This window comes from Callionymus lyra, unplaced genomic scaffold (genome assembly GCF_982586985.1).
Source record: "Callionymus lyra unplaced genomic scaffold, fCalLyr1.hap1.1 HAP1_SCAFFOLD_210, whole genome shotgun sequence".
In the NCBI taxonomy this organism is placed as follows: Eukaryota; Metazoa; Chordata; class Actinopteri; order Syngnathiformes; family Callionymidae; genus Callionymus; species Callionymus lyra.
This window is the reverse complement of record NW_028258651.1, coordinates 7,501-17,500: the sequence shown is the minus strand read 5'-3', so window position 1 is coordinate 17,500 and position 10,000 is coordinate 7,501. Positions and strand designations below refer to the sequence as shown.

The 10,000-nt window shown below is 59.6% G+C and overlaps 1 non-coding gene across 1 annotated transcript; it reads right to left on the bottom strand.

Moving 5' to 3' along the window:
* Positions 1-7,352: 7,352 nt before the first annotated feature.
* On the bottom strand, positions 7,353-7,471 carry LOC148058042 (5S ribosomal RNA). The gene has a single exon (XR_015710215.1). It is a non-coding gene; the product is annotated as a 5S ribosomal RNA (ribosomal RNA).
* Between the last annotated feature and the right edge of the window lie 2,529 nt (positions 7,472-10,000).

Genomic DNA, 10,000 nt, shown 5'->3' with positions numbered 1-10,000 from the left:
CGGCCATCCACTCCAACCTTGTCCGACTTTGAGGCACCAGGCTCGGCCACCCTCCGAGCCTTTTCCTTCCCTCTCCTGTTATGGTGCCTCCCTATTAACCTCTAGGTGGTTGCGCTCGTGACATCAAAAAGACCACTTTTTGAGGAGCAGTCACACTCGGAAAAAATTTCTTTCGTCAGGCAAAAGAACCAGAGTTCTCCGCGGCCATCCACTCCAACCTTGTCCGACTTTGAGGCACCAGGCTCGGCCACCCTCCGAGCCTTTTCCTTCCCTCTCCTGTTATGGTGCCTCCCTATTAACCTCTAGGTGGTTGCGCTCGTGACATCAAAAAGACCACTTTTTGCAGAGCAGTCACACTCGGAAAAAATTTCTTTCGTCAGGCAAAAGAACCAGAGTTCTCCGCGGCCATCCACTCCAACCTTGTCCGACTTTGAGGCACCAGGCTCGGCCACCCTCCGAGCCCTTTCCTTCCCTCTCCTGTTATGGTGCCTCCCTATTAACCTCTAGGTGGTTGCGCTCGTGACATCAAAAAGACCACTTTTTGAGGAGCAGTCACACTCGGAAAAAATTTCTTTCGTCAGGCAAAAGAACCAGAGTTCTCCGCGGCCATCCACTCCAACCTTGTCCGACTTTGAGGCACCAGGCTCGGCCACCCTCCGAGCCTTTTCCTTCCCTCTCCTGTTATGGTGCCTCCCTATTAACCTCTAGGTGGTTGCGCTCGTGACATCAAAAAGACCACTTTTTGCAGAGCAGTCACACTCGGAAAAAATTTCTTTCGTCAGGCAAAAGAACCAGAGTTCTCCGCGGCCATCCACTCCGACCTTGTCCGATTTTGAGGCACCAGGCTCGGCCACCCTCCGAGCCCTTTCCTTCCCTCTCCTGTTATGGTGCCTCCCTATTAACCTCTAGGTGGTTGCGCTCGTGACATCAAAAAGACCACTTTTTGAGGAGCAGTCACACTCGGAAAAAATTTCTTTCGTCTGGCAAAAGAACCAGAGTTCTCCGCGGCCATCCACTCCAACCTTGTCCGATTTTGAGGCACCAGGCTCGGCCACCCTCCGAGCCTTTTCACTCCCTCTCCTGTTATGGTGCCTCCCTATTAACCTCTAGGTGGTTGCGCTCGTGACATCAAAAAGACCACTTTTTGAGGAGCAGTCACACTCGGAAAAAATTTCTTTCGTCTGGCAAAAGAACCAGAGTTCTCCGCGGCCATCCACTCCAACCTTGTCCGACTTTGAGGCACCAGGCTCGGCCACCCTCCGAGCCTTTTCACTCCCTCTCCTGTTATGGTGCCTCCCTATTAACCTCTAGGTGGTTGCGCTCGTGACATCAAAAAGACCACTTTTTGCAGAGCAGTCACACTCGGAAAAAATTTCTTTCGTCAGGCAAAAGAACCAGAGTTCTCCGCGGTCATCCACTCCAACCTTGTCCGATTTTGAGGCACCAGGCTCGGCCACCCTCCGAGCCTTTTCACTCCCTCTCCTGTTATGGTGCCTCCCTATTAACCTCTAGGTGGTTGCGCTCGTGACATCAAAAAGACCACTTTTTGCAGAGCAGTCACACTCGGAAAAAATTTCTTTCGTCAGGCAAAAGAACCAGAGTTTTCAGCGGTCATCCACTCCAACCTTGTCCGATTTTGAGGCACCAGGCTCGGCCACCCTCCGAGCCTTTTCACTCCCTCTCCTGTTATGGTGCCTCCCTATTAACCTCTAGGTGGTTGCGCTCGTGACATCAAAAAGACCACTTTTTGCAGAGCAGTCACACTCGGAAAAAAATTTCTTTCGTCTGGCAAAAGAACCAGAGTTTTCAGCGGTCATCCACTCCAACCTTGTCCGATTTTGAGGCACCAGGCTCGGCCACCCTCCGAGCCTTTTCACTCCCTCTCCTGTTATGGTGCCTCCCTATTAACCTCTAGGTGGTTGCGCTCGTGACATCAAAAAGACCACTTTTTGCAGAGCAGTCACACTCGGAAAAAATTTCTTTCGTCTGGCAAAAGAACCAGAGTTTTCAGCGGTCATCCACTCCAACCTTGTCCGACTTTGAGGCACCAGGCTCGGCCACCCTCCGAGCCTTTTCACTCCCTCTCCTGTTATGGTGCCTCCCTATTAACCTCTAGGTGGTTGCGCTCGTGACATCAAAAAGACCACTTTTTGAGGAGCAGTCACACTCGGAAAAAATTTCTTTCGTCTGGCAAAAGAACCAGAGTTTTCAGCGGTCATCCACTCCAACCTTGTCCGATTTTGAGGCACCAGGCTCGGCCACCCTCCGAGCCTTTTCACTCCCTCTCCTGTTATGGTGCCTCCCTATTAACCTCTAGGTGGTTGCGCTCGTGACATCAAAAAGACCACTTTTTGCAGAGCAGTCACACTCGGGAAAAATTTCTTTCGTCTGGCAAAAGAACCAGAGTTTTCAGCGGTCATCCACTCCAACCTTGTCCGATTTTGAGGCACCAGGCTCGGCCACCCTCCGAGCCTTTTCACTCCCTCTCCTGTTATGGTGCCTCCCTATTAACCTCTAGGTGGTTGCGCTCGTGACATCAAAAAGACCACTTTTTTCAGAGCAGTCACACTCGGGAAAAATTTCTTTCGTCTGGCAAAAGAACCAGAGTTATCAGCGGTCATCCACTCCAACCTTGTCCGACGTTGAGGCACCGATGTCGGCCAAGTTCTGAGCGTTCCACCACCGAATGCCACTGGTCCTCAACACAGCGGACTTCCAATCCAACCTTGTCCGACTTTGAGGCACCGAAGTCGGCCTCAGCCCGAGCCTTCCCCCGCCGACCTCACTGGAGCCCGCCATCCAGGGACCGGCGGAGGTCGCCCGCATGACCGCGGCAAAGTGTCTCAAAGTCGGGCACGACCGCTCGAGTCACCCGCCAACCCGGTCCGGGGCACCTCCAGGGACCGGCGGAGGTCGCCCGCATGACCGCGGCAAAGTGTCTCAAAGTCGGGCATGACCGCTCGAGTCACCCGCCAACCCGGTCCGGGGCACCTCCAGGGACCGGCGGAGGACGCCCGCATGACCGCGACAAAGTGTCTCAAAGTCGGGCACGACCGCTCGAGTCACCCGCCAACCCGGTCCGGGGCACCTCCAGGGACCGGCGGAGGACGCCCGCATGACCGCGACAAAGTGTCTCAAAGTCGGGCATGACCGCTCGAGTCACCCGCCAACCCGGTCCGGGGCACCTCCAGGGACCGGCGGAGGACGCCCGCATGACCGCGACAAAGTGTCTCAAAGTCGGGCATGACCGCTCGAGTCACCCGCCAACCCGGTCCGGGGCACCTCCAGGGACCGGCGGAGGACGCCCGCATGACCGCGACAAAGTGTCTCAAAGTCGGGCACGACCGCTCGAGTCACCCGCCAACCCGGTCCGGGGCACCTCCAGGGACCGGCGGAGGACGCCCGCATGACCGCGACAAAGTGTCTCAAAGTCGGGCACGACCGTTCGAGTCACCCGCCAACCCGGTCCGGGGAACCTCCGGGGACCGGCGGAGGTCGCTCGCATGACCGCGACAAAGTGTCTCAAAGTCGGGCACGACCGCTCGAGTCACCCGCCAACCCGGTCCGGGGCACCTCCAGGGACCGGCGGAGGACGCCCGCATGACCGCGACAAAGTGTCTCAAAGTCGGGCATGACCGTTCGAGTCACCCGCCAACCCGGTCCGGGGCACCTCCAGGGACCGGCGGAGGAGGCCCGCATGACCGCGACAAAGTGTCTCAAAGTCGGGCATGACCGCTCGAGTCACCCGCCAACCCGGTCCGGGGCACCTCCGGGGACCGGCGGAGGACGCCCGCATGACCGCGACAAAGTGTCTCAAAGTCGGGCACGACCGCTCGAGTCACCCGCCAACCCGGTCCGGGGCACCTCCAGGGACCGGCGGAGGACGCCCGCATGACCGCGACAAAGTGTCTCAAAGTCGGGCACGACCGCTCGAGTCACCCGCCAACCCGGTCCGGGGCACCTCCAGGGACCGGCGGAGGACGCCCGCATGACCGCGACAAAGTGTCTCAAAGTCGGGCATGACCGCTCGAGTCACCCGCCAACCCGGTCCGGGGCACCTCCGGGGACCGGCGGAGGACGCCCGCATGACCGCGACAAAGTGTCTCAAAGTCGGGCACGACCGCTCGAGTCACCCGCCAACCCGGTCCGGGGCACCTCCGGGGAGCAGTGGAGGTCGCTCGCATGACCGCGACAAAGTGTCTCAAAGTCGGGCATGACCGCTCGAGTCGCCCGCCATCCCGGTCCGGAGCTCAACACTTTGTCGTTTTTTCCACTCCCTCCCCATTAACCTCTAGGTGGTTGCGCTCGTGACATCAAAAAGACCACTTTTTGCAGAGCAGTCACACTCGGAAAAAATTCGTTTCGTCTGGCAAAAGAACCAGAGTTCTCAGCGGGCTTCCAGTCCAACCTTGTCCGATTTTGAGGCACCAGGCTCGGCCACAGTCCGAGCCCATTCACTCCCTCCCCTGTTGTACTCGCTCCCTATTAACCTCTAGGTGGTTGCGCTCGTGACATCAAAAAGACCACTTTTTGAGGAGCAGTCACACTTAGGAAAAATCCGTTTGCGCTCACACCATCCCTCCCCATTAACCTCTAGGTGGTTGCGCTCGTGACATCAAAAAGACCACTTTTTGAGGAGCAGTCACACTTAGGAAAAATCCGTTTGCGCTCACACCATCCCTCCCCATTAACCTCTAGGTGGTTGCGCTCGTGACATCAAAAAGACCACTTTTTGAGGAGCAGTCAGACACCGAGGTTTTCTGGATTTATGTCCGTTTTCCTGGTTCTCTGACTCGGGCACCTTGTGACCGACATCCCCCCCTTCCCTGGTTCTATTTTGCCGATACTTTGGTGAGTTTTCTACCCGCAAACCAAGCCCCCCAAGCCCGCCGCCTGGTGGGGGAGCATGCCGCCTGGCCCGGTTCTATTTTAGGTCACTTTGGTGAGTTTTCTACCCGCAAACCAAGCCCCCCAAGCCCGCCGCCTGGTGGGGGAAGAGGCCCCCTGGTCCCGGTTCTATTTTAGGACACTTTGGTGAGTTTTCTACCCGCAAACCAAGCCCCCCAAGCCCGCCGCCTGGTGGGGGAAGATGCCCCCTGGTCCCGGTTCTATTTTAGGACACTTTGGTGAGTTTTCTACCCGCAAACCAAGCCCCCCAAGCCCGCCGCCTGGTGGGGGAACATGCCGCCTAGCCCGGTTCTATTTTAGGTCACTTTGGTGAGTTTTCTACCCGCAAACCAAGCCCCCCCAAGCCCGCCGCCTGGTGGGGGAAGAGGCCCCCTGGTCCCGGTTCTATTTTAGGACACTTTGGTGAGTTTTCTACCCGCAAACCAAGCCCCCCAAGCCCGCCGCCTGGTGGGGGAACATGCCCCCTGGTCCCGGTTCTATTTTAGGACACTTTGGTGAGTTTTCTACCCGCAAACCAAGCCCCCCAAGCCCGCCGCCTGGTGGGGGAACATGCCCCCTGGTCCCGGTTCTATTTTAGGACACTTTGGTGAGTTTTCTACCCGCAAACCAAGCCCCCCAAGCCCGCCGCCTGGTGGGGGAACATGCCCCCTGGTCCCGGTTCTATTTTAGGACACTTTGGTGAGTTTTCTACCCGGAAACCAAGCCCCCCAAGCCCGCCACCTGGTGGGGGAAGAGGCCCCCTGGTCCCGGTTCTATTTTAGGACACTTTGGTGAGTTTTCTACCCACACTGCAGGTCCCCAAATGCCGCCATCTGGTGGGGGAACATGCCGCCTGCACCGGTTCTATTTTAAGTCACTTTGGTGAGTTTTCTGCCCACACTACGGGTCCCCAAATGCCGCCATCTGGTGGGGGAACATGCCGCCTGCACCGGTTCTATTTTAAGTCACTTTGGTGAGTTTTCTGCCCACACTACGGCTCCCCAAATGCCGCCATCTGGTGGGGGAACATGCCGCCTGCACCGGTTCTATTTTAAGTCACTTTGGTGAGTTTTCTGCCCACACTACGGGTCCCCAAATGCCGCCATCTGGTGGGGGAACATGCCGCCTGCAACGGTTCTATTTTAAGTCACTTTGGTGAGTTTTCTGCCCACACTACGGGTCCCCAAATGCCGCCATCTGGTGGGGGAACATGCCGCCTGCACCGGTTCTATTTTAAGTCACTTTGGTGAGTTTTCTGCCCACACTACGGGTCCCCAAATGCCGCCATCTGGTGGGGGGACATGCCGCCTGCACCGGTTCTATTTTAAGTCACTTTGGTGAGTTTTCTGCCCACACTACGGGTCCCCAAATGCCGCCATCTGGTGGGGGAACTGCCGCCTAGTCCCGGTTCTATTTTAGGTCACTTTTCTCACTTTCTTACCCACAAATAACGCCCCAAATGCCGCCGCCTGGTGGGGGGAACTGCCGCCTAGTCCCGGTTCTATTTTAGGTCACTTTTCTCACTTTCTTACCCACAAATAATGCCCCAAATGCCGCCGCCTGGTGGGGGGAACTGCCGCCTAGTCCCGGTTCTATTTTAGGTCACTTTTCTCACTTTCTGACCCACAAATAATGCCCCAAATGCCGCCGCCTGGTGGGGGGAACTGCCGCCTAGTCCCGGTTCTATTTTAGGTCACTTTTCTCACTTTCTGACCCACAAATAATGCCCCAAATGCCGCCGCCTGGTGGGGGGAACTGCCGCCTAGTCCCGGTTCTATTTTAGGTCACTTTTCTCACTTTCTTACCCACAAATAATGCCCCAAATGCCGCCGCCTGGTGGGGGGAACTGCCGCCTAGTCCCGGTTCTATTTTAGGTCACTTTTCTCACTTTCTGACCCACAAATAATGCCCCAAATGCCGCCGCCTGGTGGGGGGAACTGCCGCCTAGTCCCGGTTCTATTTTAGGTCACTTTTCTCACTTTCTTACCCACAAATAATGCCCCAAATGCCGCCGCCTGGTGGGGGGAACTGCCGCCTAGTCCCGGTTCTATTTTAGGTCACTTTTCTCACTTTCTGACCCACAAATAATGCCCCAAATGCCGCCGCCTGGTGGGGGGAACTGCCGCCTAGTCCCGGTTCTATTTTAGGTCACTTTTCTCACTTTCTTACCCACAAATAATGCCCCAAATGCCGCCGCCTGGTGGGGGGAACTGCCGCCTAGTCCCGGTTCTATTTTAGGTCACTTTTCTCACTTTCTGACCCACAAATAATGCCCCAAATGCCGCCGCCTGGTGGGGGGAACTGCCGCCTAGTCCCGGTTCTATTTTAGGTCACTTTTCTCACTTTCTTACCCACAAATAATGCCCCAAATGCCGCCGCCTGGTGGGGGGAACTGCCGCCTAGTCCCGGTTCTATTTTAGGTCACTTTTCTCACTTTTCTACCCACAAATAATGGCAAAAAAAAATGCTTACAGCACCCAGTATTCCCAGGCGGTCTCCCATCCAAGTACTAACTGGGCCCGACCCTGCTTGGCTTCCGAGATCAGACGAGATCGGGCTCATTCAGGGTGGTGTGGCCGTAAGCGAGGGAAGCGCTTGTGAAATGCCCCAAAGTGTTGAAAATGTTCCCCAGGCCCCTGGTTCCCCATCCCCGCAGGAGGAGGCTCCCCAGGCCCCCTGGTTCCCCATCCCCGCAGGAGGAGGCTCCCCAGGCGCCCTGGTTCTCCATCCCCGCAGGAGGAGGCTCCCCAGGCCCCCTGGTTCTCCATGCCCGCAGGAGGAGGCTCCCCAGGCCCCCTGGTTCTCCATCCCCGCAGGAGGAGGCTCCCCAGGCCCCCTGGTTCCCCATCCCCGCAGGAGGAGGCTCCCCAGGCCCCCTGGTTCTCCATCCCCGCAGGAGGAGGCTCCCCAGGCCCCCATGTTCTCCATGCCCGCAGGAGGAGGCTCCCCAGGCCCCTTGGTTCCCCATCCCCGCAGGAGGAGGCTCCCCAGGCCCCTGGTTCTCCATCCCCGCAGGAGGAGGCTCCCCAGGCGCCCTGGTTCTCCATCCCCGCAGGAGGAGGCTCCCCAGGCCCCCTGGTTCTCCATGCCCGCAGGAGGAGGCTCCCCAGGCCCCCTGGTTCTCCATCCCCGCAGGAGGAGGCTCCCCAGGCCCCCTGGTTCCCCATCCCCGCAGGAGGAGGCTCCCCAGGCCCCCTGGTTCTCCATGCCCGCAGGAGGAGGCTCCCCAGGCCCCCTGGTTCTCCATCCCCGCAGGAGGAGGCTCCCCAGGCCCCCATGTTCTCCATGCCCGCAGGAGGAGGCTCCCCAGGCCCCTTGGTTCTCCATCCCCGCAGGAGGAGGCTCCCCAGGCCCCTGGTTCCCCATCCCCGCAGGAGGAGGCTCCCCAGGCCCCCTGGTTCTCCATGCCCGCAGGAGGAGGCTCCCCAGGCCCCCTGGTTCTCCATGCCCGCAGGAGGAGGCTCCCCAGGCCCCCTGGTTCTCCATCCCCGCAGGAGGAGGCTCCCCAGGCCCCTGGTTCTCCATGCCCGCAGGAGGAGGCTCCCCAGGCCCCCTGGTTCTCCATGACCGCAGGAGGAGGCTCCCCAGGCCCCCTGGTTCTCCATCCCCGCAGGAGGAGGCTCCCCAGGCCCCCTGGTTCCCCATCCCCGCAGGAGGAGGCTCCCCAGGCCCCCTGGTTCCCCATCCCCGCAGGAGGAGGCTCCCCAGGCGCCCTGGTTCTCCATCCCCGCAGGAGGAGGCTCCCCAGGCCCCCTGGTTCTCCATGCCCGCAGGAGGAGGCTCCCCAGGCCCCCTGGTTCTCCATCCCCGCAGGAGGAGGCTCCCCAGGCCCCCTGGTTCCCCATCCCCGCAGGAGGAGGCTCCCCAGGCCCCCTGGTTCTCCATGCCCGCAGGAGGAGGCTCCCCAGGCCCCCTGGTTCTCCATCCCCGCAGGAGGAGGCTCCCCAGGCCCCCATGTTCTCCATGCCCGCAGGAGGAGGCTCCCCAGGCCCCTTGGTTCTCCATCCCCGCAGGAGGAGGCTCCCCAGGCCCCTGGTTCCCCATCCCCGCAGGAGGAGGCTCCCCAGGCCCCCTGGTTCTCCATGCCCGCAGGAGGAGGCTCCCCAGGCCCCCTGGTTCTCCATGCCCGCAGGAGGAGGCTCCCCAGGCCCCCTGGTTCTCCATCCCCGCAGGAGGAGGCTCCCCAGGCCCCTGGTTCTCCATGCCCGCAGGAGGAGGCTCCCCAGGCCCCCTGGTTCTCCATGACCGCAGGAGGAGGCTCCCCAGGCCCCCTGGTTCTCCATCCCCGCAGGAGGAGGCTCCCCAGGCCCCCTGGTTCCCCATCCCCGCAGGAGGAGGCTCCCCAGGCCCCCTGGTTCCCCATCCCCGCAGGAGGAGGCTCCCCAGGCCCCCTGGTTCTCCATCCCCGCAGGAGGAGGCCCCCCAGGCCCCTGGTTCCCCATCCCCGCAGGAGGAGGCTCCCCAGGCCCCCTGGTTCTCCATGCCCGCAGGAGGAGGCTCCCCAGGCCCCTGGTTGGGAGAGGGGGAAAAAGAGCAAAGTGTTTAAAAATGCCCCAAAGTGTTGAAAATGTTCCCCAGGCCCCTGGTTCCCCATCCCCGCAGGAGGAGGCTCCCCAGGCCCCCTGGTTGGGAGAGGGGGAAAAAGAGCAAAGTGTTTAAAAATGCCCCAAAGTGTTGAAAATGTTCCCCAGGCCCCTGGTTCCCCATCCCCGCAGGAGGAGGCTCCCCAGGCCCCCTGGTTGGGAGAGGGGGAAAAAGAGCAAAGTGTTTAAAAATGCCCCAAAGTGTTGAAAATGTTCCCCAGGCCCCTGGTTCCCCATCCCCGCAGGAGGAGGCTCCCAAGGCCCCCTGGTTGGGAGAGGGGGAAAAAGAGCAAAGTGTTTAAAAATGCCCCAAAGTGTTGAAAATGTTCCCCAGGCCCCTGGTTCCCCATCCCCGCAGGAGGAGGCTCCCCAGGCCCCCTGGTTGGGAGAGGGGGAAAAAGAGCAAAGTGTTTAAAAATGCCCCAAAGTGTTGAAAATGTTCCCCAGGCCCCTGGTTCCCCATCCCCGCAGGAGGAGGCTCCCCAGGCCCCCTGGTTGGGAGAGGGGGAAAAAGAGCAAAGTGTTTAAAA